Raw genomic sequence first — 22,121 nt, forward strand, 5'->3', positions numbered from 1 at the left:
TAACTTAGTTTTTTTTTTTAGTTACTAAAAAAGTATTTTACGTATGTAGTGTGGTTGATGTAAGTGATGTAACTATTATAATATTTAGTTATTTAATAGTCTAGGTCGATGAGTAGTATTTAATTTAGTGATAGTTACAGCCACTATAGATATGAGTATAAATAACGACGTTTATATGGGATACCTACGAGTATGCACATGATAGCATATGTATGTATGAGTATGTATGATAGCTTATGTATAAGTATTGAGTATGGCACAGTATAACATCGAGCGCAGTAGCCGAGGTTTGCTCCACGGCCTCCACATAACACAGAATTCATCTAAATAACTTATATGTATAGTGTGGTTGAAATAACTATTATATCTAGTTATTACATAATATACTCTAGGTAGATGAGTAGTTAGTAATGACTAGTATAGGTAGAAATTGTAACTAGTATAAAAGGCAGTATAACATTGGACGCTGTGGTCGGAGTTTATTCCACTTAGTAACCTACTAGTATCAGCCTAACTTTGTAACTTAAATAGTGTGGTCTAAACAACTATCATGTCTTGTTACCAGTGGCGGCTGGTGAAAATTTCTGCTAGGCAATACCAAAGCAAAAAGAAACCTACCTTAACATTAGGTACTTTACTAATAATCAATTTTAGGCAAGCCGGTGGGAATCGGCTTAGTATGGACCAGCCGCTGCTGCTTGTTACCTAAAAACCGTAGATAGGTATATTTTGGTGCCGAACTATAATTAAAACCTTTTTGAAATATTGTGATAGTGATAGGTACTTTTATTGTACATATTTATATCGTGACTCGCAGGCATGTTTTAGCGCGGAACCCACAAATAAAGCCTGTATCAACAAACTTTATGACTTATTATGACAGTTTTCAACTACGAGTTGGTATCTCACAGGCCTCTAAATCTTTGACGAAGAGTATCTCTGTTTAAGCCTCGTAAGTCCGTTTTCACATTATCCGATCCGATATCGGATGTCGGAAGGATTTCAATGGAAAAAATCCAAGATGGCGCCTATACTGTATGGGATATCGGTCCCACCTCCGATATCGGATAGGATAATGTGAATACGCACTAAGGGTCTTAAAGGCGTTTGCCGCGTTTGTTATGATAGTACTTAATACTTATTTTGATCGTTGTTCTTCTTCTTATGGTCTCAAACTGTGCGGGCCCAAAAGGCAGCGACATTTATCACCCTGTCTGTCGCATCACGGAGGTCCTGTTCAGAGCAGGTACGGGCACGCTGGACAGGACAGCATGTGCTCCATCGTTTGTGGAGCCGTCCGTCCCACATGGGCATTGGGTGTCTGAGCCGAGTAGGGCGCCCCACTTCAGCAAGTTCTCCGCGGCCGTTGTTGAAAGACCCGGGCGCCAAGTAGAACGTACCAGACGGGCGAGCAAGTAATTTTCTGGACTATTTATCCGCTCTGGTCGCATTAAATCGCGACTCGCATGTTTTAGTGCCGAACCCTCATTAAAGCCTTTGTCTGAACCTCTTTGTTTGGATCTACGCAAATCTACCAGTTTAAGGGATAAATCTTTGAAGACGTGATTAATTTCGTAGTAGTAATGTTTATGGTTGAATATAATTGTAATTTATTTAATTAATATTGCTTCTAGCCATACATACCTATACACCGTGTTTTTTTGTTTTCCTTTAAATTCGACACAAAGTTAGGTTCATCATCAGGAACCACCATGTATATAGCTTTTTGTTAAATTCATTTTTTTTTCATTTATCCAATTCAACCACAGATTGTAGGTAGGTACAAACTTTTACCTAGGGTGTAGCATTTTTAAATATTAAATAAATAATACAACAAAACAAAACACAACATGCGCTTACAGGTTAAGTTTGGTCTCCTAGGAAGTCGTGCAATATGTATAAATAAATAATAAATAAATATTATAGGACATTCTTACACAGATTGACTGAGGCCCACGGTAAGTTCAAAAAGGCTTCTGTTGTGGGTACTCAGACAACGATATATATAATATATAAATACTTATATACATAGAAAACATCCATGACTCAGGAACAAAATATATCTGTGCTCATCATACAAATAAATGCCCTTACCAGGATTCGAACCCGGGACCGCGGCGTAGCAGGCAGGGTCACTACCGACTGCGCCAGACCGGTCGTTAATATATGTTAATATGGACATAAATTCAGTAGATAGGACTTTAATTTGTTTTCCCCTCACTAGCTCGGAAACACGTGTTTTGTCCTTTAATACCAGCGGGTAAAAACGCATTTTATCCACTAGTGGGTAAAGTAATTTGACCTTGAATAAAGTCAAATTAACTGCTTTAAAATTGATAAAAGGAAGTGAATCTAGTAATAAAGATGATTTACCACCTGTGGAACTATTGGAAGCAGTGATAAACGCATTTTTTGCGTTGTAGTTTCCTCGCTATAGTGAGGGGAAAAGTTTTGTGTTACACTCGGGTGCAAATGTATTATACTTCTCGTGTGTTAAAAAACTCGCAAGTTCAACTATAGAATCCTTTCACTTGCTCGTTTTTAATTCCACACTCAGCGTTAAAATATAACTTTGCCACCTTGTATAACAAATAACTATTACAACTCTATGTGACTGTACCTAAAAATACTCAACATACATCGTCTCTCATTAGCAAAGCAACAAATTACCCGACACGTATTGTATCGACGTCTTCTGCCTAATGACTAATCACTGTACTTTACCCTTTTAATTACGGGCCTTTGTGAGCGGCAATTATTGCAATAACGCGCCGCTCGTCTCCGATGACAGTTCTTTGTAATCAACATAATTAGGATGTTCAAGAATGGAGGTATTTGTTCAGGTACAAAATGTATGGCACGGTTAGTGGAGACAGTATTGTGAGTTGATTTTTAACCCCCGACGCAAAAACGACGGGGTGTTATAAGTTTGACGTGTCTGTCTGTCTGTTTGTCTGTCTGTTTGTCTGTCTGTCTGTGTGTGTGTCTGTCTGTGGCATCGTAGCTCCCGAACAGATGAACCGATTTAGATTTAGTTTTTTTTTGTCTGAAAGCTGAGTTAGTCGGGAGTGTTCTTAATGAAATGCCATGCCATGTTTCATGAAAATCGATCTACTATGTCACGGTCGGGGATTTTTTCAAAATTTTAATTTTGTGGTTAGGTTATAAATTAATTACTATAATTATTTTAAATAAAACAAATATCCCGACGAACTGAGAACTGTCCTCCTTTTTTGCAGTCAGATCAGAAGATGCAAATATTAGTAACTATGTAGTATGATTTTGTTCACTATACCTACATAAAGTTAACGTGCATTGTTGACTGAGTTCAAGAAAAATAATTTCATAAGACTTAGTTCAAAAACCCAGATTAATAATTTAATAGATGGACCGAAGCTCCATTGCTCCACCAAAAAACTGATTTGTTTTAAAAATTAAGAAGTGTAAAAAATCATCGTAGAATATTTCACATTTATGTGACTGATTTTCATAATAAACTGCACAGTATACTTGAACTGTATCATTTAAGTAATGTACTGCGAAGTTGGCAAATCCCTAGACGAAATACTCATTATCCGGGAAGATTCGCGTGTGTTACGGAAAACCTAAGGAAGTCCTCCCCTTTCGCATACTTAAAGATTGCCAAGCGTTGCCACGTTCCAGGGTACCGAGCGAAGAACAAAAGATTTATCTATTTTTTATTATGAATAAAATTTTAATAATCATCCTCCTTGCGTTATCCTGGCGTTTGCCGCGGCTCATGGGAGCATGGGGTCCGCTTTAACAACTAATCCCAAGATTTGGCGTAGGCACTAGTTTTTACGAACGCGATTGCCATCTGACCTTCCAACCCGAAGGGTAACTGTTGGACACAGCGCGGATAGTCCAGCGGCGACCCTGTCCTACTGGAACTCTTAGTTTTATATTTATATTATATTATGTAAGGTGCATTAGGGTAATTTAGAATGACTGAAATGCTCGGGTAAATTCGAAAGGGGAATCCAGATACTTATGATGGAAATAATGGTGATTTTTATGCGACTTTCGAAATAATGCACCTTATTTATAAGTGTTTTGTATAGTTTTTGATATAAACATACAAAAAAAACTTAACTAGGATCAAGAATAAATAAAGGAATTATGCGACTATTAATGAATGCATTTTCTTAGGTGACTCTCCTCTCTCTCCCCAGCAATAATTAAAAACAATCTAATGAATAGTAATCAACGGCGGTGGTACTGTTTGAATGGGGGTATTTTAATTACGCGTATTTCCCACGGCTGCGATAAAGAAGAAACGGCTGTCTTGAGCCTGTGCTAAAAATTGAGGGCTACAGGGTTGACACTCGCGTTGTGAAATATTTATTTTGTTTTAATCGGCTCTTGCGACAATGAGGTAATGTCCGACAAGCAATTGTAAACGTTCAGCGTTGGCCCTCACAGGCTAAGTAAACACCACCATGCTGAGTCGGGACCATTTCGTGGCAAATAATATAAATATGTAGGGGCCGTACTTCTTGTGTTATGTGCAGAGATCGGACGGATTTGCGACATTCTTAGTGACTTACGTCATTTTAATGACTTTTAGTATGAGATGACGCACAAAAATCCGATCTCTGGCTTATGTGTAAGTAATTTCTGTTGTCACTTGTCAAGAATAAATGTTTTCTATTTCTATTTTTATAAAAGTGGCAACCTCATAATTATACTTAGATATTTTTCTGGCACGAATGAAGTGACACTAGTGACTTCCTTCCGATATTTAGTTCATCGTAACTTACATTATAATATGTCAGTAATTATTTTCTTTATTTATCTTTCTTCTTAAGTTAGGCTACTTTAATTTATCATATGATTATAAAAGTAAAATACAAAACCACTTACAAAACAACACAAAATATATAAACACATTATAAAAAACCTAACCTAGGGTGCCGCCATTATCATTTAGTCATTAATTATTGCCTTGGCACTAAATCTTGAGTAGCTTCATGTGTTCTGCCTACCCCGTTTAGGGAATATAATCATATGAATTTATGTGTATATAACATTTATTTATTATAAAAATGTCACATATTTGAATAAAACGAACCATTAGTTCACATAATTTCTTACATGATTATTCATGATTTTAGAGATTATAATTAGCGGTAATTAATAACCTTATGTAACCTTTTGTATCGATAAAAGGATTGTCGATGTTTTTATTTTGTCAAGCACTAACAACGTGACGTTCGTGCCAGAAAAATATCTAGGTATACTCATAATGCTTTCTTGATTTCAAAGGGACGAAATTATGGTTGTTGCTAGCACCATCGCAAAAATCTTGAAGCTTAAAAAGATGCATTTCTCTTGGATTTATAAATCACTAGCTTTCGTCCGCGACTTCGCTCGCACTCAATTCGAAAATTTATAATTATTATTTATTTATTATTTGGCACAGCCCTGGCAACCGTCTCAAGGCGCGGGTCCCTCGGGCGCGCTCCGCGGTCGCCGCCTTATTACTACCCTGATTTAACCCTTCACTGCCCCGTTAACTCGCTATGTCTTTACCTATTTTGAACATGAACGAAATTCTTGCAATGAGAAATAAGGAAAAATATCTGCTATGTTGATCGTTCTTTGGAAAACAGTTTATTCTGATCACAGCCAAATATTAGAATAAGAATAAGAATAAGAAAACATTTATTGACACACAAATAAAAATTGAACATTTACACAAAAATATTAAAAAATAAAATAGACAATTAGCATGCATGTCAAAAGGAACGGGCTCAGCATGTTATGCTGCGCAGCCATTTTGTTACAAATTGACGGCGCAACGCTGATTTTCAGTCCGTCCCCTTTTCTGAACCTCATTAACAACTATGCGGTGTAGGTATGTATTTAACACGAACAGTATTGATGCTAAAATACGTACTTTTACATAATTAATAGGCAATATTAGGTAAGTGACATTGGAAATTAGAATCGAAAACGGTTTTGAATATCGTTAAAGCTTTTTCAGAGTCACAATACTCACTTTTAGATATCTAAATAGTACTTAGGTATATTTAGAAACCTGAATTAATTACGGGGTAGTACTCCTTTACTATGGGACCAATTCTGAAATCGCGACAAAATTTATTTCCACGGAAAATGTCTTGGTCCTTGGTCATATGTATATACTAGGTTTTTCCCGCGGCTTCGCCCGCGTACCTACTAAAAATGTGTCCCTTAACTTCAAACTTGGGTAAATCCATTCCGCCTTAAGGTGGAATATATAAAAAATATAATATGATCTGAAAGATTAGAATGTTGAACTTTGGACCCCCATTTAAACCTCTTAAGGTGTGAATTTTGAAAAATCCTTTCTTAGTGCTCTTCTACAAATTATACGAAACCTACGTGCCAAATTTGGAGTCTCTAGGACCAGCGGTTTCGGGTGTGCGTTGATATGTCAGTCAGGTAGTCAGTTTCTTCTTTTATATATTTAGATAAAACAGTTTTTTTTTTAATCCAGAGCTAAGTCTCTTTATCTCGTCAATATATGGAAGAGCGATAGAGATACCTAACTACGATACGTTAATAAAGCGTAAGCGAATGAGACGTTTTTTAGGTATCGTGATCCTCCAGTAAAAGTTGGTCACCTTGAAAAATACTGGAGGTGACTGAATAAAAACCCCCGAATTTAATCTGACCTTCCAAGTAAAGAAAATGCTAATTAAAACATAAATACATTTCCTTGTGATTACCTTCCCAATTTAACCCTTTACCAGCTAACCCTTCCGCCCACTCGAACAACGACGTATGAAAATATTAGTGGCTCACACCATCACAAAGCATACCGTGTGTCTATTTCATAATGCTCATTAAATTATTGTTATTATTTTGCCCAACGTTTCCATAGGCATGAGAAAATTTCGAATTGTTGAATTAGAAACTTAGTAAATAACAATACTGCAGTGGGATCCAAGCATGTAGGTACCAGCAGCGGCTGCATAGTCCATACAAGCCGATTCCCATCGGCTTGCCTAAAATTGATTAGGTACTAGCAAAGAGGATCGAGTATTATAGAGAGTTACTGTCGAAGTAAAATGTGTAATCACAGTGCATAGACTGCCATCTCTTGATACGGCTTAAAACTTTTGAACCTCAGTTTTGACAATTTGGCCCATATTACTCTTAGCTTGATATGTTTTCAAATGTCAAATATTAATATTAGCGCCACCTAGCTGAGCGTACCCCAAAGGTGTAATGCCATTTAGACCACCGTACCTTTTTCTGTATGGTACTGAGGTACGTTTTTTTTAGATTTTATCTGTCTATACGGAGTTATATATGTCTTTGGTACTAGTAAAGTACCTAACAGAATACAGAATACAGAATTTATTGATAAAATAAAAGTACATTTTACAAGTCAAAAATAATATACAAAATTTACAATAATTTACACAATTAAAATTTAAAGATCATTAATATAACACAATTATTTGCTCTTTTTTTTAGTGCAATTTTGGGTCAACGATCTTTGGTTGTTATTATACACATAAATTCTTCAATCGAGTAGCAAGCATGTCTAATGAGTAATAGTTTAAGGTCTTTTTTAAAAATTGAGTCACTTTTCGAGTCCTTTAATTTAGACGGAAGTGAATTATAAAGCCTTGGTCCGATTACACCAAGTGACCGTCGCGATTTAGCAAGCCGGCGCATCGGAACAAGTAGTAGGGGAGATCTTCGGGGGGGCAGGTCGTGAGTATGTATAGGTGCACTAGTTTTATACATATTTATATTTGTTCTGACGTACATACAAGCCGACAGCACAAATATACTAGGTAAAGTTAGTATGTTATGTTTTTTAAATAACAATTTTGCTGGGTGGTCAGTTGGTTTACCATCAATTATACGGAGGGCACGTTTTTGCATCCTGAACGCCCTATCCCGGTCTGCAGCAGTGCCCCAGAGATCAACACCCTGTGTAAGGATCGAATGGAAATAGTTGTAATACGCCATTTTGAGATTCTCAGTAGTCAGACTGGGCGCTATAACCTGGACAGCGCATAGCAGGCAGAGGCCAGTCCTATCCTAAACTAAAAGGAACGTTAAGGTAGGTTTCTTTTTGTTTAGTGTTGCCTAGCAGAAATGTTCACCAGCCGCCACTGGTAGGTACATACTTGGAAAGTCCAAATTCTACGACCTTTCTTAGAAACTTACTTAGAAATCCCATATTTGTCATTTGAGTTTGCAGTAGCGCATAAGAACGCAAATCTTTCTAGTTGTCTTCTTTTCCTAATATTTAAAAGTAGCTTTTATCCTATTCCGATAACCTTATTAGTATTTAAGAGTCAGAATGCGCGAGGAATCGCAACTTAAAATAGGATCACCATAGCTAATAGCAAAGATATATGTAACTCCGTATAGACGGATAAAGTCTAAGAAAGAAAAACGTACCTCAAAGCCCTAGAGAAAAAGGTACGGTGGCCTAGATGGCGTTACACCCTTGGGGAATGCTCGGCTAGATGGCGCTAATATTAATATTTGACATTTTAACACATATCAAGCTAACAATATGTGCCAAATTGTCAAATCTTGTTGTTGTTGAACCTCATCAAAAGTTTCAAGCCTGTGTCGAGAGACGGCAGTCTATGCACTGTGATTACACATTTTACTTTGACAGTAACTCTTTATAATACTCGATCCTCTTTGCTTATAGTTACCCACGTTTAATTCATAACTCTATGTAATATTAAAACATAAGTGTGCAATAATAGTGAGCACATTATTTCGTTATCAGCCGGCGAGCAGTTTGTGATGTTTTCGCTCGGCGGAGCACGTAATTATTGATTTTGCAAACATTCGACCGGGCGGATATTATTAATTTTGTAGGAATAATGGCCTTTTAATAAAAAGCTCATTATAATTTACACTAATGTTTGGAGAATAATGTTATTATTGCTATGGTATTTTTTGCTGTGTACTTAACGCAGCAAAAGGGAGTGTACAAACTTCTAATGGGTTGGCAACGCGCATGTGACATTCCTTGAGTTGCAGGCGTTCATAGGTTACGGTGACCGCTTTCCATCAGGCGGCCCGTATGCTTGTTTGCTACCGACGTAGTATAAAAAAGGTGAGACTCGATTGTGCCCATTGTCGAGGAACTCCGGTTGTTCGAAAGTTTCATTGAATTTTTTATAGTAGGTATTTTTGACAGATTGTTAAACTGAATGGTGGAACTACCACCATCACCAGTTTGCACCAGACGCACTCACAAGACCGCTGAGGACAGGAACACGGGTCATCGCGTAGGAAACCCGTCACACTAGACAAGTAGACATGACCTTCAGCAATGAAGACGCCGACTAAGATAAGAAAAGATTTTGGTGAGTAAATAATTTCTAATCATGTAACATGGCAAACCTGCATGTTGCAGTCGCCGCGCGCACTGGCCGCTAAGAAGAAAAAGTACGGCCATATCACGCGTCTTTTGTTTTTTGGCACTAAATTTTCTCTGCCGGGTAAGGCTAATATGCATTTCAAGTGCAATTTATTTCATTATATTTAAAACTTTTGAAATACTTCTGTTGTAAAAACAGTGTGTTTGTGTCGGGCTGCCTCTTATGCAGGTATTTAAAGTTGTATAGTATGTGTAAATAGTTCTAAGTTTATTCGTTTAATGTTGAAACCTAATTCAAGTCTTACGGCCTAGCCACGACAATGGTCTAAGGCGTCTTGCGGCAGCGGCAAGCGGTAAGTTACAAAAACAAAAACGCAGCGCGCGCGAGGCATGCCACGACCTTGCCGCTGTTCGAAATCGCGCGCGGGTTTTTACGGGCCTACCCGCGGGAGCGGCGCGCGGGGCGGCGCGCGACTCAAACAACTGTAGCGCGCCGCGCGGGCACCGCCACGACATTACAGCGGCGCGACCGGCCTAGGCGGCTAGATGGGGCTAGCGATTCCGCGCGAAACAAAACATTTTGTTTTTATTATGAGCGTCTTGAACCCGAAACCTTTATTTAATGAAAACTGAATTGTACTTTCGCGTATGTAGTATGTAATAATGTTTTCAAACATATTTTTGTATAGTATTTATTCGTATTTACTGTTAATTTTTTTCTAAGTGTTTATTTATATTAAGTATCATTTAACTAGCCATAAAATAAATTCCATGTACTTAGTCATCACACATATTCTCTTGTACAAGACGTAATTGACTAATTAAAGCATTCTATGCACTTTAGAGTCATATTCGACAGTAAAAAACATGTTTTTAAATATGAAAACGTTCTGGCCGCTCCTAGGCCCTGCCGCCGCTTCTAAAAGTACGTGGCATGGCTAGCGCCCGCGCGCGTTTCCCGCGCAGCCCAGCCGCCCCGCTCGCCGCCTTAGACCATTGTCGTGGCTAGGCCGTTATTGTACGTCACTGTGCGAAAGAGAATAAGGCCTGGGCTAGGTTCCGACTGCAGATCTAAGCACGCACGATTGTTGCAACCCTTTCTTCTCCTTTAAAATTTAAGAAGAACTTTGCTGAACGTAGCTGTTATACTACTCAGCGCTGGAACATCTTCAGCTTAGTTTCTGTACAACTCGCGCAGTGGCACCCGCGGACAGACTATGTTATGCGGCTCGACGAAGACCAGCCTAAGGAACGTTGAGGCCAGTGACGATCTTTTACTTGTAAATACCTACTCGCGTACTGACAGATAGTACCCACTTTATTGTATATATTAGTTTTTATATTATATTGTTTACTGCAAGAACCTTTGTTTAATTTCTCCGCTGCTAGTCGGCTACAATCACACTTTAAAAATGAGAATGCTGTATGTGGATTTTCGCTGCGGTCCACAGTAGGGGTGTTACAAATTTATTTCTTACTAGCTTTTTCCCGCGGCTTCGCCCGCGTACTAATCTAATCTTGTTTTCCCATACAAATTTTGGACCTCCATTTCACCCCCTTAGGAGGTGAATTTTGAAAAATTATTTCTTAGTGCTCTTCTATACCTTATAATTATAAAGAACTTACGTGCCAAATTTGGAATCTCTAGGACCAGCAGTTTCAGCTGTGCGTTGATATGTCATTCGGTCAGTCAGTCAGTTTCTTCTTTTATATATTTAGAAGTAGGCATAAGTATGGCGATATTACATAGTACATGGTGGTAGCATGTGTATTGTTTACAAATTGAAATCTCCGGACGAAAGTGGAAACTGGAAATACGCATTCCGTTTTAGCAATGTGAAAGATCTACTAGAAGATTTAAGTTTTTTTTTAAAGTTAATTATACATATACAACCTGTTTTTATTGAATTCCGTTAACTTTAAGGGAAGATTCTTTACACCAAATACAATTAATTTCTCTTGCGGTTATCGGTTATCGAGTTATAAAAAAAATAAAGATCATTACTGATCACGTGTGTGACAGCCTTTACCAATTCTTAGTGTTATTTGTTTTGAAATGTGCCGTCAATAACTTGACACTAACTTGAATGTTATTATTAAGGGTCTCTCACACTAATAAATTCATTTATTATGTATGAAAATGATGAAAGAAATTTTTTGCGAATTTTACTAAAAGTGATATTTTATAAATTTTACTAAAGGGTGGTTCCTGATAATGAACCTAACGACGTGTCGAATTTAACGGAAAATAAAAAAAACACGGTGTATATAAGATTCACCTGACGATAGCGTCATGTATGTTATTCCGCACTCGGCACCGTCACTTTTTACTTCTAAGTCCGTTTTACCATTATTCGATCCGATATCGGATCGGATTATCGAATAATATGAAAATGCACAAACTCACACGCTGATATCGTACAGCGAACTCATATTCAGTCTGCCCTTCATGAAAATAACAAATATGAAATTATAAGCTATATTCTGTCAAACAAGTCTGTCAGTAAATAAGAACTAAGAAAACTATAGGCATCCTTTTCTCTAGCACCCTAAAGAAAAGGATGCATATAGTTTTCTTTGTTCTTATTTACTGACAGATTTGGTTGACAGAGTATATCACTATCACAATAGACATGTCCGAAAATATAAACCTGGCTTAAGCTTTCAAAGGCTTAGCTCTCGAAAACTCAGACTCCATATAACATCCAATTGTTTATCCCAGATTATCGCGGCGTTTTCAGTTTTCAGTAATGCATGCATTTTAGCCCCTGCATTATGCAGCCGCGGACACAGCGTATTAATTACATACAGCGCTTAATTATTGATTTTTAGCATTAAATACGGCAACATTTCCTCTAATAACCTTAAAAACTCGTATCTTCCTCTGAAACTTCATTCCAACATAAACCTTACTCTCACAAGTTACATTTCAGTTGTGAATAGAAGTTGGAAGGGAGATAGTATAATGGGAGGTCGGTAAGTAGATTTTGGCCCGCGCTACCAGATTTATGCATCGCTTAACGGCGAATAGTTATATGGAAAATAATGTTTTATTTATGCGGTGTTCTTCGTTTTGTGATAATAATCATTACGGCTACGTGTGGAGCGTGAAGTGCGTCCATACTTTTAGTAGTTGCTTATATTCGTTATGTATGAATGCTTGATAGATAGCTAACACAGGCTTTGTTGAACTTATCGTTCGCATAGATGTTTTTGTTTATCTCAGATTGCCCTATAATATTTTAGGTTTAATTATAATTACATTATAATGTAGCGTAGCAATTGGCAGGTATGTAAATACTTGATTACCTTTCTGCATAAAAATACTAGTTTTCAGTATTTGTAATGCAAACCTGTAGGTAAATTATTTTAAATTTCAAGGACTCTAATAATATACTGACTTCAAAATTTTCTCTTTTTGTTTAAAGAAAATAATACTTAAATTCTTGAATATCGTGCCAGTCAAAAGGTGCATAATTATAAATTCATGTGATCTAGATATCTTATTTCAAAATAAATACAATTAAAAAAAAACCTAAATTAAAACTAAACCCAAAACCCATACAATAAAAACAAAATAGATCGTGATCAGCAGCGCAGGCTTCGTCAGAAATTATCAGAAATAACACTTTCAAACAAAACATAATGAAACTATTACTCTTGCTGATACGCTCGCCTAAAAACGTAGACAGTAAAACTACCGACCATCTTCTCCCGTTCCAAATTTAAAATTCAAACTATCGAACTAGACTGTCGAACGGCGACGCAGCGTAATTTAAAACCGCACCGCACCCCTGCGAAATTAAGTGCGAGGCGGCATCGGCATTAATTGTGAACTCCATTTTGTAGGCCTTTGAGTTGTAAGATTTTAATTAGACATGTTTACTGTCTCTCGGGTATCTTAATGCTTACGGCTTCATTTTACTTAGGTATGACTAATTTATCTAGGTTGTACACGTACAGCCATCTGGGGGCACGGTAGTGCCCGCGCCAAGACGAGCCAAGCGAAGCGCAAGGGCAGGGCACTACCTACCTTTTCTCGAAGTGATTCGTCGTTTTTTTTTTGAACCCTCACAATTTAGATTGTTCAGCAAACTTCGAATTATATTGTTTAGTATTGTGCGAGTATACAACTATTTCTAAAAAGAGCGAGGCGGTATCGACGTGACACGGGAAAATGCCGGTACGTATAGAATAGAATAGAATAGAATTTCTTTATTTGCCAGAATACGTATGGTACAAGATGATAACAGGTTTTTAAAGTATCAGTATTCAGTCGAAAACACGACATGCAAATAATTGACAATATTACAATATTAAAACTTTACAACAATAATACCAAACTTAAATTAAAACAAGATAATATGGTTGGTGGGTTTTTTACATAATAAAAAGGCGTCCACTTATAAAAAAAAAAAAAAAATTGCAACTGTCAAAACGTTATTAATACTAGTCGTTAAAATTAAAAAATATGCAAAATGGAAGTCATGAATTTATGCAAAATGGAAGTCATAAATTATTATTAAGAATTATAAAAGTTAAATGTCAAGAAACGTACACAATGTGAAATATACTACTTGTTTAATAATTTATGTTCCAAAAATTCCCTTACACTATAAAAGCAATTTTCGGACAGCCATTTGGTAATTTTATTATTAAATTGTTTACAATCAATTTTTTTGAGTTCATCAGGAAGGCTGTTAAATAAAACTATACACATGTTATATGCATTCCTGTGGTATATAGTGGAATGTGAGGGAGGCTGATATAATAAGTCTTTATATTGCGCTCTCTGATTTCCTGGCAATACATCACACCTCTTTCTAAAAAGTTCTGGATGTTTTTTTACAAATAGACACGCTTTTCTTATATACATACAAGGTAAAGGCAAAATATTAAATTTTTCAAACAGTGGCTTACAGGTGTCCATGATCCAGGCATTGGCTATCGCACGAATGCATTTTTTCTGCCGAACGAACGCTTTCTCAATGTCGACTGAATTACCCCACAGTAATAGGCCATAATTAAGTACAGACGCTACATATCCATGGTAGGCAGTTGTTGCAGCCTCTATAGATACCGTATTCCTAATTTTCCTTAGAGCAAATACGAATCCGTCAAGTTTGGAACAAACTACTTCGACGTGTCGTTTCCAGTTTAAGTTTTTGTCAATATTTAATCCTAAAAATTTCACATTATCCAATTTTTCTATTACGATGTCATTATATTTGATGTCAAGTTGGCCAGGATCAGTTTGATAAGAATGAAATTGTGTATATACAGTTTTTGTCAGGTTGATATTTAAATTATTATTGCTGGTCCATGTACTGATATCAGCCAAGGCTTTATTTATTTCAGCTTCATATGTTAAAGCGTTCTCCCCTTAATCATTAGTGTAGTATCGTCCGCAAATAATATGCACTTTTGTGTTGTAGCTTGGGGAAGATCATTAACATAGATCAGAAACAACAACGGGCCCAAATTACTGCCCTGAGGAACTCCCCATCTATTTTCACGAAATTCAGACCGGAACCTTTGTTTCTCAATACTTTTCCCCTGACTGACGAATCTTTGAATTTCTGTACACTGTTTTCTGTCTGCTAAGTAGCTTTTTAGCCAAGTAAGCACAAAACCTCTAACTCCATATGTTTCAAGTTTTCTCAATAGAATAGTGTGATTAACCGTATCAAAGGCTTTACTTAAGTCAAGAAAAACCGATGTTATTGGTAATTTATCGTTTATGGCTTCTGATATATGCTTGATGAAGTGAAAGCAAGCCAATTCTGTTGATTGACCTTTCCTAAAGCCAAACTGATTTGGTTTCAATATATTTTTCTTTTCGAAATAGCTTGTTAACCTTTTACACATGGCTTTTTCAAATAATTTTGATAATACTGGAACTAAAGTTATCGGTCTATAGTTGTTGGGATCTTTACGATTGCCCTTTTTAAATAAAGGTTTAATAATCGATAACTTTAATTGTTCTGGGAAGATACCTTGATTAAAAGACAAATTTATAACATGTGTTAAAGGATAGGTAAGGCTTATTGCATTTAGTTTTAAAATATTTGTAATAATGTCATCATAGCCACAAGCTCTACTATTATTAAGTGACATAATTAATTTGTAAACTTCTGGTTCATCAACTGGTTCCAAAAACATTGAGTTTACTTGATTTCCCAGATTGTATGTTAGCTGAGGAGGAGATATTTGTTTTATATTAGAATTTGTTAACTCGATAAAATAATTATTAAATAGATTACAAATGTCTTGGGGATCAGTATATGTCATATTATCAATTTGTATAGAGTCAAGATTATTGATTTGATAATTATTAGATGTCATCGATGATATTACTTGCCATGTCGCCTTACATTTATTCCTATGGTTTAAAATTAACTGTTTGTTTACTATTTTCTGTGATGTACTAATACACTTCCTAAGAATTTTATCGTAGTGTTTAAATTTTCGTTTATTTTCATTTTTATTACAAGATGATCTACATTTCATATACAGTTTTCGTTTCGTGTAACATGATTTTTTTATTCCTTTTGTTATCCATTTTGTTTTATTTTGGCGACTGCTAGTTTTTATTTTAATCCAAGGAAAACATAAGTCATAAAAAAGACGCAAAAGGTCATAAAACTTCAAAAAGGCTTCATTAAAATCATTAGTACTCAGAATGTCAGAAAATGATAATGCAGAGATACATTCAGAGAATTTAGAAATATTTTCAGAACTATAGTCCCTTACGAACTCAAACCATCGAATACATTTATCAGGCCTTCGCATGTGAATAGTTAGCGTCTGTGCTTTGTCATGGTCCGATAGACAAAGACTATGAGTCTCAGCTACCACATTTTTCCTATTGATATTGCTCGCAATCTGGTCCAGGCAAGTATTCTGTCGTGTTGGTGTATTAATATGCATCACAAAATTAAAGTTAATAAGCGTACTCTTCAGATCTTGGCTAAACTGATTATCTATTAAAATTAATTAGACATGCTTGCTGTCGCTCGGATATAGCTTGGCTGTGTACAGCTTTATGAAAATAACCAAACATAGACCTACTCGAGTCTTCTGTATCTAACTCAGATATAATTATATCACTTTTCTATTTTTGTTAACGGGTATTTAAGGTCAGTGTTGGGAAGACCGTCTACCCGGAAAGACCGTCTACTGAATATAACTTTTGTATTATAATATCTACCACTTCTTACACCTCCGAAGGTATATCAGTTTTTCATCCTTAATCCATTGGTCTTCAATAGATATCCCTAGGACGAACACAAGTTAATAATAAACTTGATTCGTGTTTCGAACTCGACCATCGAGTTCAACATGGTTACTCAAAAATTTAAAATAAAATAGAAGCAGCCGGAATATTTGTGCATTATGTATGTAATGTAGTAATTTAATAATCGTTATTTCTGTCTAGTACTATTAATGCTCTTAAAACGCGTCCAATTTATTGTTTTTTCTTCTGAAATATGTCACTTAGAAGTTGTGCCTAGTCGGAAAGACAAATAAATATAAGAGTAATATAAGAGTAAGGCACCTTTTCTAGGCTTTATGGGAAATAAATCGAGTGTAAACGGGTGTTGTAGGTTAATTTTAATTATAAGTTTCGGCTTTGCTTTTGTCTGGACTTGAAAAAAGAAGGCTATCAACCTCATCTACGGGACATATGACGGTCTTGCCTTATAAATAGAAAAATGATGATATGTTGAAAATATAAACGTTATTTGTTTTAATGTTTATCGCATCACAACACACTCACTTTTATTACAGAATATAACAATGAACATGATTTTGATACTTAAGCTCATATTAAATTACGCGACAACGAGCACTAGACGGTCTTGCCTTGCTCAATGTCAATCCGCCGAGCCTTAAAAAAAGTTATTTTCATCACATAAGTTTACTTTAATTTACCAAAGTATTATAAAAGCTTGATAAAATATAATATTTGCTAGCCCATGGGACCATGCGGATAACTCCAGACTACTTTAATTGTCTAGTTTTGTCGACTCAAATTTTATTTCAAGTAAAGTATGCCGGTCTTGTCCCCACTGACCTTAACCTCCGAATCAATAATTTAACAAAAAATCGACTTGCTATTTCAAACTCAGATATGTATATCAGAAACAAATCAACACTTTTAAACGGGTACATTTTAATGCCCTTTCTTTAAATTATTATAATTGGTAAGTATAGTCCTTGTTAAAGAATACAAATTTATCAAGTTTTTTATTTCAGAATATTGTCCCATTATTGTACATTATACACCTACATTAAACAAAAAAAAATGCGATTAAAGAACAATACAATTTCTATTTGTATTCACGAAACAGCTATTGTTTCGTAAACTAACAGAAATCCAGCAACCTGACCGGGAAGTGAGTCACCCGGCCGGCAATCCGTCACGAGCACTAATCCTCATTAATTACTTCGCAATTTTAAATCTCATTATTGCCGGCAAATCGGTCTGGCATCGATTTTTCCTTTCGGTGCAGATGGCATGAGTCGATTCGCATACATTATCGCCGGTACCTGGTAGGGTGACTATTATTCACGGAATGATTAAGGAATTTGACCAATGTTAATGCTTTGTGGAAAACCTTGTTAAGAAATAATCATTATTACTAGGTGCGGTGTTGTAATTACATAGCTAAAATATGGAATAACTATTTCTATTGAGTTGTTTGTTTAGTACGATCTTTTTTGCAAAAAAAAGTTTATATAAATTACGCAAGTATGGGAACAAAATCAAATTATTTTTAACAAATATTTTGATGTGTGATTTTTTTTAAGTAGTCACACTAATATATATAAATTAAAAATCGAAATAAGATGCCATATATTAAAGAAAAAATGACGAGCACCACCAGTGGTGAAGGTCACCAGGGTGAAGTGGGTCGAACCGGCGTCTTTAGCAATCCGGGCTAACGCCATTGAACCCCTAGGCCACCTCGCCACAGCGGAAGCCGTCGAAATTTCTCTTCTATATGTCATCTTTGTAAGACTAGGGTATAGGAGGTGCAAGCACCTACTGCTTAATCTTAGAGTTGGTCAAAGACGCCTAGTAGTATTTGACATTTACACGTTCGTACGTTTCCATAACAATACGAAGGCAAATCTTTTCGCACTACATCTGTACCAAATTAGGCTGTATATTATATTTATTTAAATATAAATTTTATTTACATGAACATATTTACATAATTATAACGACTAAACTTAAAAGCTAGCAAATTTCTAAAATAGGCCCTTGAGGCATTGTACCAAGAATACAGGCGACATTTCCTCGCTGTATCGCAATGCTGATACGTTGTGCGAGGAAGTCGCCAGCTCTTCGGTCACCAGTTACCTCAACCAGACGCTTCGCGATTTCTGTGAACAACTTGTTCGCGCTGGGACCCCATGGACCTAGAGTTTCTACGCCAAAAGGTACAAAAAGGTATTCTTTGCCAAGAATTATCTTGGTCCGCTGGAGGTGAGACGGTGCCAATGTGTCTACGCAGGTAGCATCCCACACTAACTTTCGTCCCATATTCCAAGGGACCAAGGACACTCCATCAGGCCTCTTGCCATCATCTCTATGCCAGTCGGCTCAAGGAGAGCAGGCACAGTGATGATTGCAAGGGACCGACGGATAATGTCATTAAGCGACGCATGTCTCGAAAACCGGCCTGCACTTTTTTGACAAGATAATCTGTACCTCACATGACCTTGTTTCCATCCGCCAAAATCTAGAAATGTCCCACATACAAACAGTATTCCTGGAGTCCCTACACTCAGTGGGCGTGCGACCGTATGTCCATCGTTTCGCATTGGCGCAAATTAATGAGGGAGGGATATTTATTTCGGAGCAGCGATACCCATCAGAATATCAATTCAGCCATATAGGTAATTATGTGATACGTAATACGTTGCTAGGTGACGGCTGCTGGATATTGCTGGGTGCATCGGGGTCAATGGATTCTGGTAATTTTTAGCTGTACCTTTCATTATCAGCTATTGAAGGTGTTATTGGGTTAACTGACGAGGTAAGCTTGTAATCTCAATATAGCTTATGTGTTGGAAAGTGGAAGTACTTAAATGAAGCAATGGTAACTGGCCATTATTAGCTATCTTAGCGTACCTATTTAACGAATTCACTATCAAGGTTTTCGTAGCGTAGCTCGTAGCTGTCCTCAGCGTTTTACCGCTTGGTACAGGAAAGAACAGTTTTCGAACAGCGTTTCGCTAAGTGGGGTCCCGAACCTCACTTTGTGGAAGGCTCATGAAGAAGGTTATTTTGAATAGCGACGCTCATTTGCACTATAATTTAATGTAACAGACAAAATGTGTAGTCAGCTGCAAAAAAAAGGTACCACCCCCTAGAAGTTCGTATGCAAAGGTGCTAAGTAATATGTTATGACTTATGGCTGACATGAATCTTGAAATTTTGACATACAGGCCAATTTGAACTTTAAATCGAAGTAATGTATTGTAAGTCTAAGTACTTATTTAATTTTATTTTATTACCTATGACACACTCGATTTTGAAAGTTGAATAGGTATAGAGCGGTCACGATTTCTGTTGGAGCGGTCTCGCACTACGTCCGTTTCTAAAATAATATCCGTAAATAGTGGCCATAGAACTATTTATAATCATGGTAATTTACGCACTAGATGGATTTCACGGGTTCGGATTGGTTTCGGATCGGACTTAGTGCGGAATCACTCTTAGGGTTAACAGTGTTCGATACAAGCTAATTCATTTTGAAGCGTCCTGCACGTGATTCATAAAGCCGATTCTGATAAAACAATTTGATTTCGTTTTACTACTCGTAGTACGTCTCAAGTGTACGTCATACATGCGAGCGAGATATCTGACGACATTGGTGGCAATGAATTTCACATGCAGGATTACTAAATTATCCTTGACCTTAAAAATCATAATTTCTATCCCAGGCCCCGTAGCCGAATTATAGCATTTCTGCAACGCCAGACGCCGCAGAATTGTAATCTATATATCTCTATCGCTCTTACGTATTGGCGTGACAGAGCCAGACTGCATTTCTGCGGTGATTGTCTTCACAGTAATGCCATTCGGCTACGGAACCAGAACTTTGTAGGAAGGTAAAAAAAAATACTCAATGAGGTACTTTTAAATTTATTAATTTCAAATTAATTCCGCTACTTGCAGTAAACAGAATATTAACAACAACACAATCAAAATTATATCATTTACTCTTACATGACATAGTTTTGAATGATAAGTCATTATGCGCTTTGCAAAGTAAGTAAATATTAATAAAACATATAAAATGTATCTAAACTAAGTAATATTTTATATTGCACTAAATAAATCTAATCATTGATTAGCTAAATTAAAATAACATAGATTTGGTTCCGGCTAGGCTGGTACAATAATTAATTTTGTAAATAATCAATAATTATAATATTTAAATTGGTACCTATACCCCGAGTTTCATATTAGCGTATTCGTTAACGTCAAACTGGTGATGAGGTTAATAACTTAAAGCATAATAAGTTTTAATTTTTAAATCATTTATTGCTATAGAGAAGCCAAACTATGAAATCGCAACCATACTAGTAGGTACTACTAGACCAACAAGATTCGAACATTTATGGCGTTTAGGTACGCGTTTTGGTCACTTAGTTTCACGGTTGTTTGTTAAAACAACAAGGCATGACGCAATATTTTAGTGCTATCCTCGTCCTGGCCACCATACACAGCTTGAGGCATTGAAATTTAAATCAAATTCTTGAATTAATAGGGTAGATTTTCCTTTGTACCCCGGTTTTGGTAAAACATAAGAAAAAATAATAGTTATTTGTTATACAAGGGGGCAAAGTTGTATTTTAACGCCGAGTGTGGAATTGAAAAACGAGCAAGTGAAAGGATTCTATAGTTGAACCACGAGCGAAGCGAGTGGTTCGAGAATAGAATCCTGAACTTGCGAGTTTTTTAACACACGAAAAGTAAAATACATTTGCACCCGAGTGTAACACAAAACTTTTCGCCTCACTATAGCGAGGAAACTACAACGCAAAAAATGCGTTTATCACTGCTTCCAGTAGTTCCACAGGTGGCAAATCATCTTTATTACTAGATTCACCTACTTTTATCAATTTTAAAGCAGTTAATTTGACTTTATTCAAGGTCAAATTACTTTACCCACTAGTGGATAAAATGCGTTTTTACCCGCTGGTATTAAAGGACAAAACACGTGTTTCCGAGCTAGTGAGGGGAAAAGATATTTTTTGCCCATCGAGGCTTTTAGTTCATAATTTAAAAAAAAATAGAATATGTCCTTTATAAATCACATTGGGCAGGACGAGGCTATAGTAATAAAAGCCCAATAAATTAAAAAGGGCACAATCAAGCCCGAAAGTATTAAATGTGTCCTAAAATGTAACAAGTTTTTATGTGCTCTTTCTCAATCAATTTTACACATTTTTTTACACTTGACTGTATACTTAATCAAAATAGTTTCGCGAAAAGCTATAACTTGAAACTATATCAATATAACATTGAAGGAAACCCATAGGTAAGTGAATCTACTAAAATTAAAATGGTATCTACAATACTACAAAATAAAGTTATACGCCTCGGCCATCTGTCTATACAAGTATACATATATGTACTAACATACCTACCTACACACATGTATGTATACGTTCGTCTTTAAATTGAAAACTTTTCTGAACAATGAAGATGCGTTTTGGTACCACA

This window comes from Leguminivora glycinivorella, chromosome 11 (genome assembly GCF_023078275.1).
Source record: "Leguminivora glycinivorella isolate SPB_JAAS2020 chromosome 11, LegGlyc_1.1, whole genome shotgun sequence".
In the NCBI taxonomy this organism is placed as follows: Eukaryota; Metazoa; Arthropoda; class Insecta; order Lepidoptera; family Tortricidae; genus Leguminivora; species Leguminivora glycinivorella.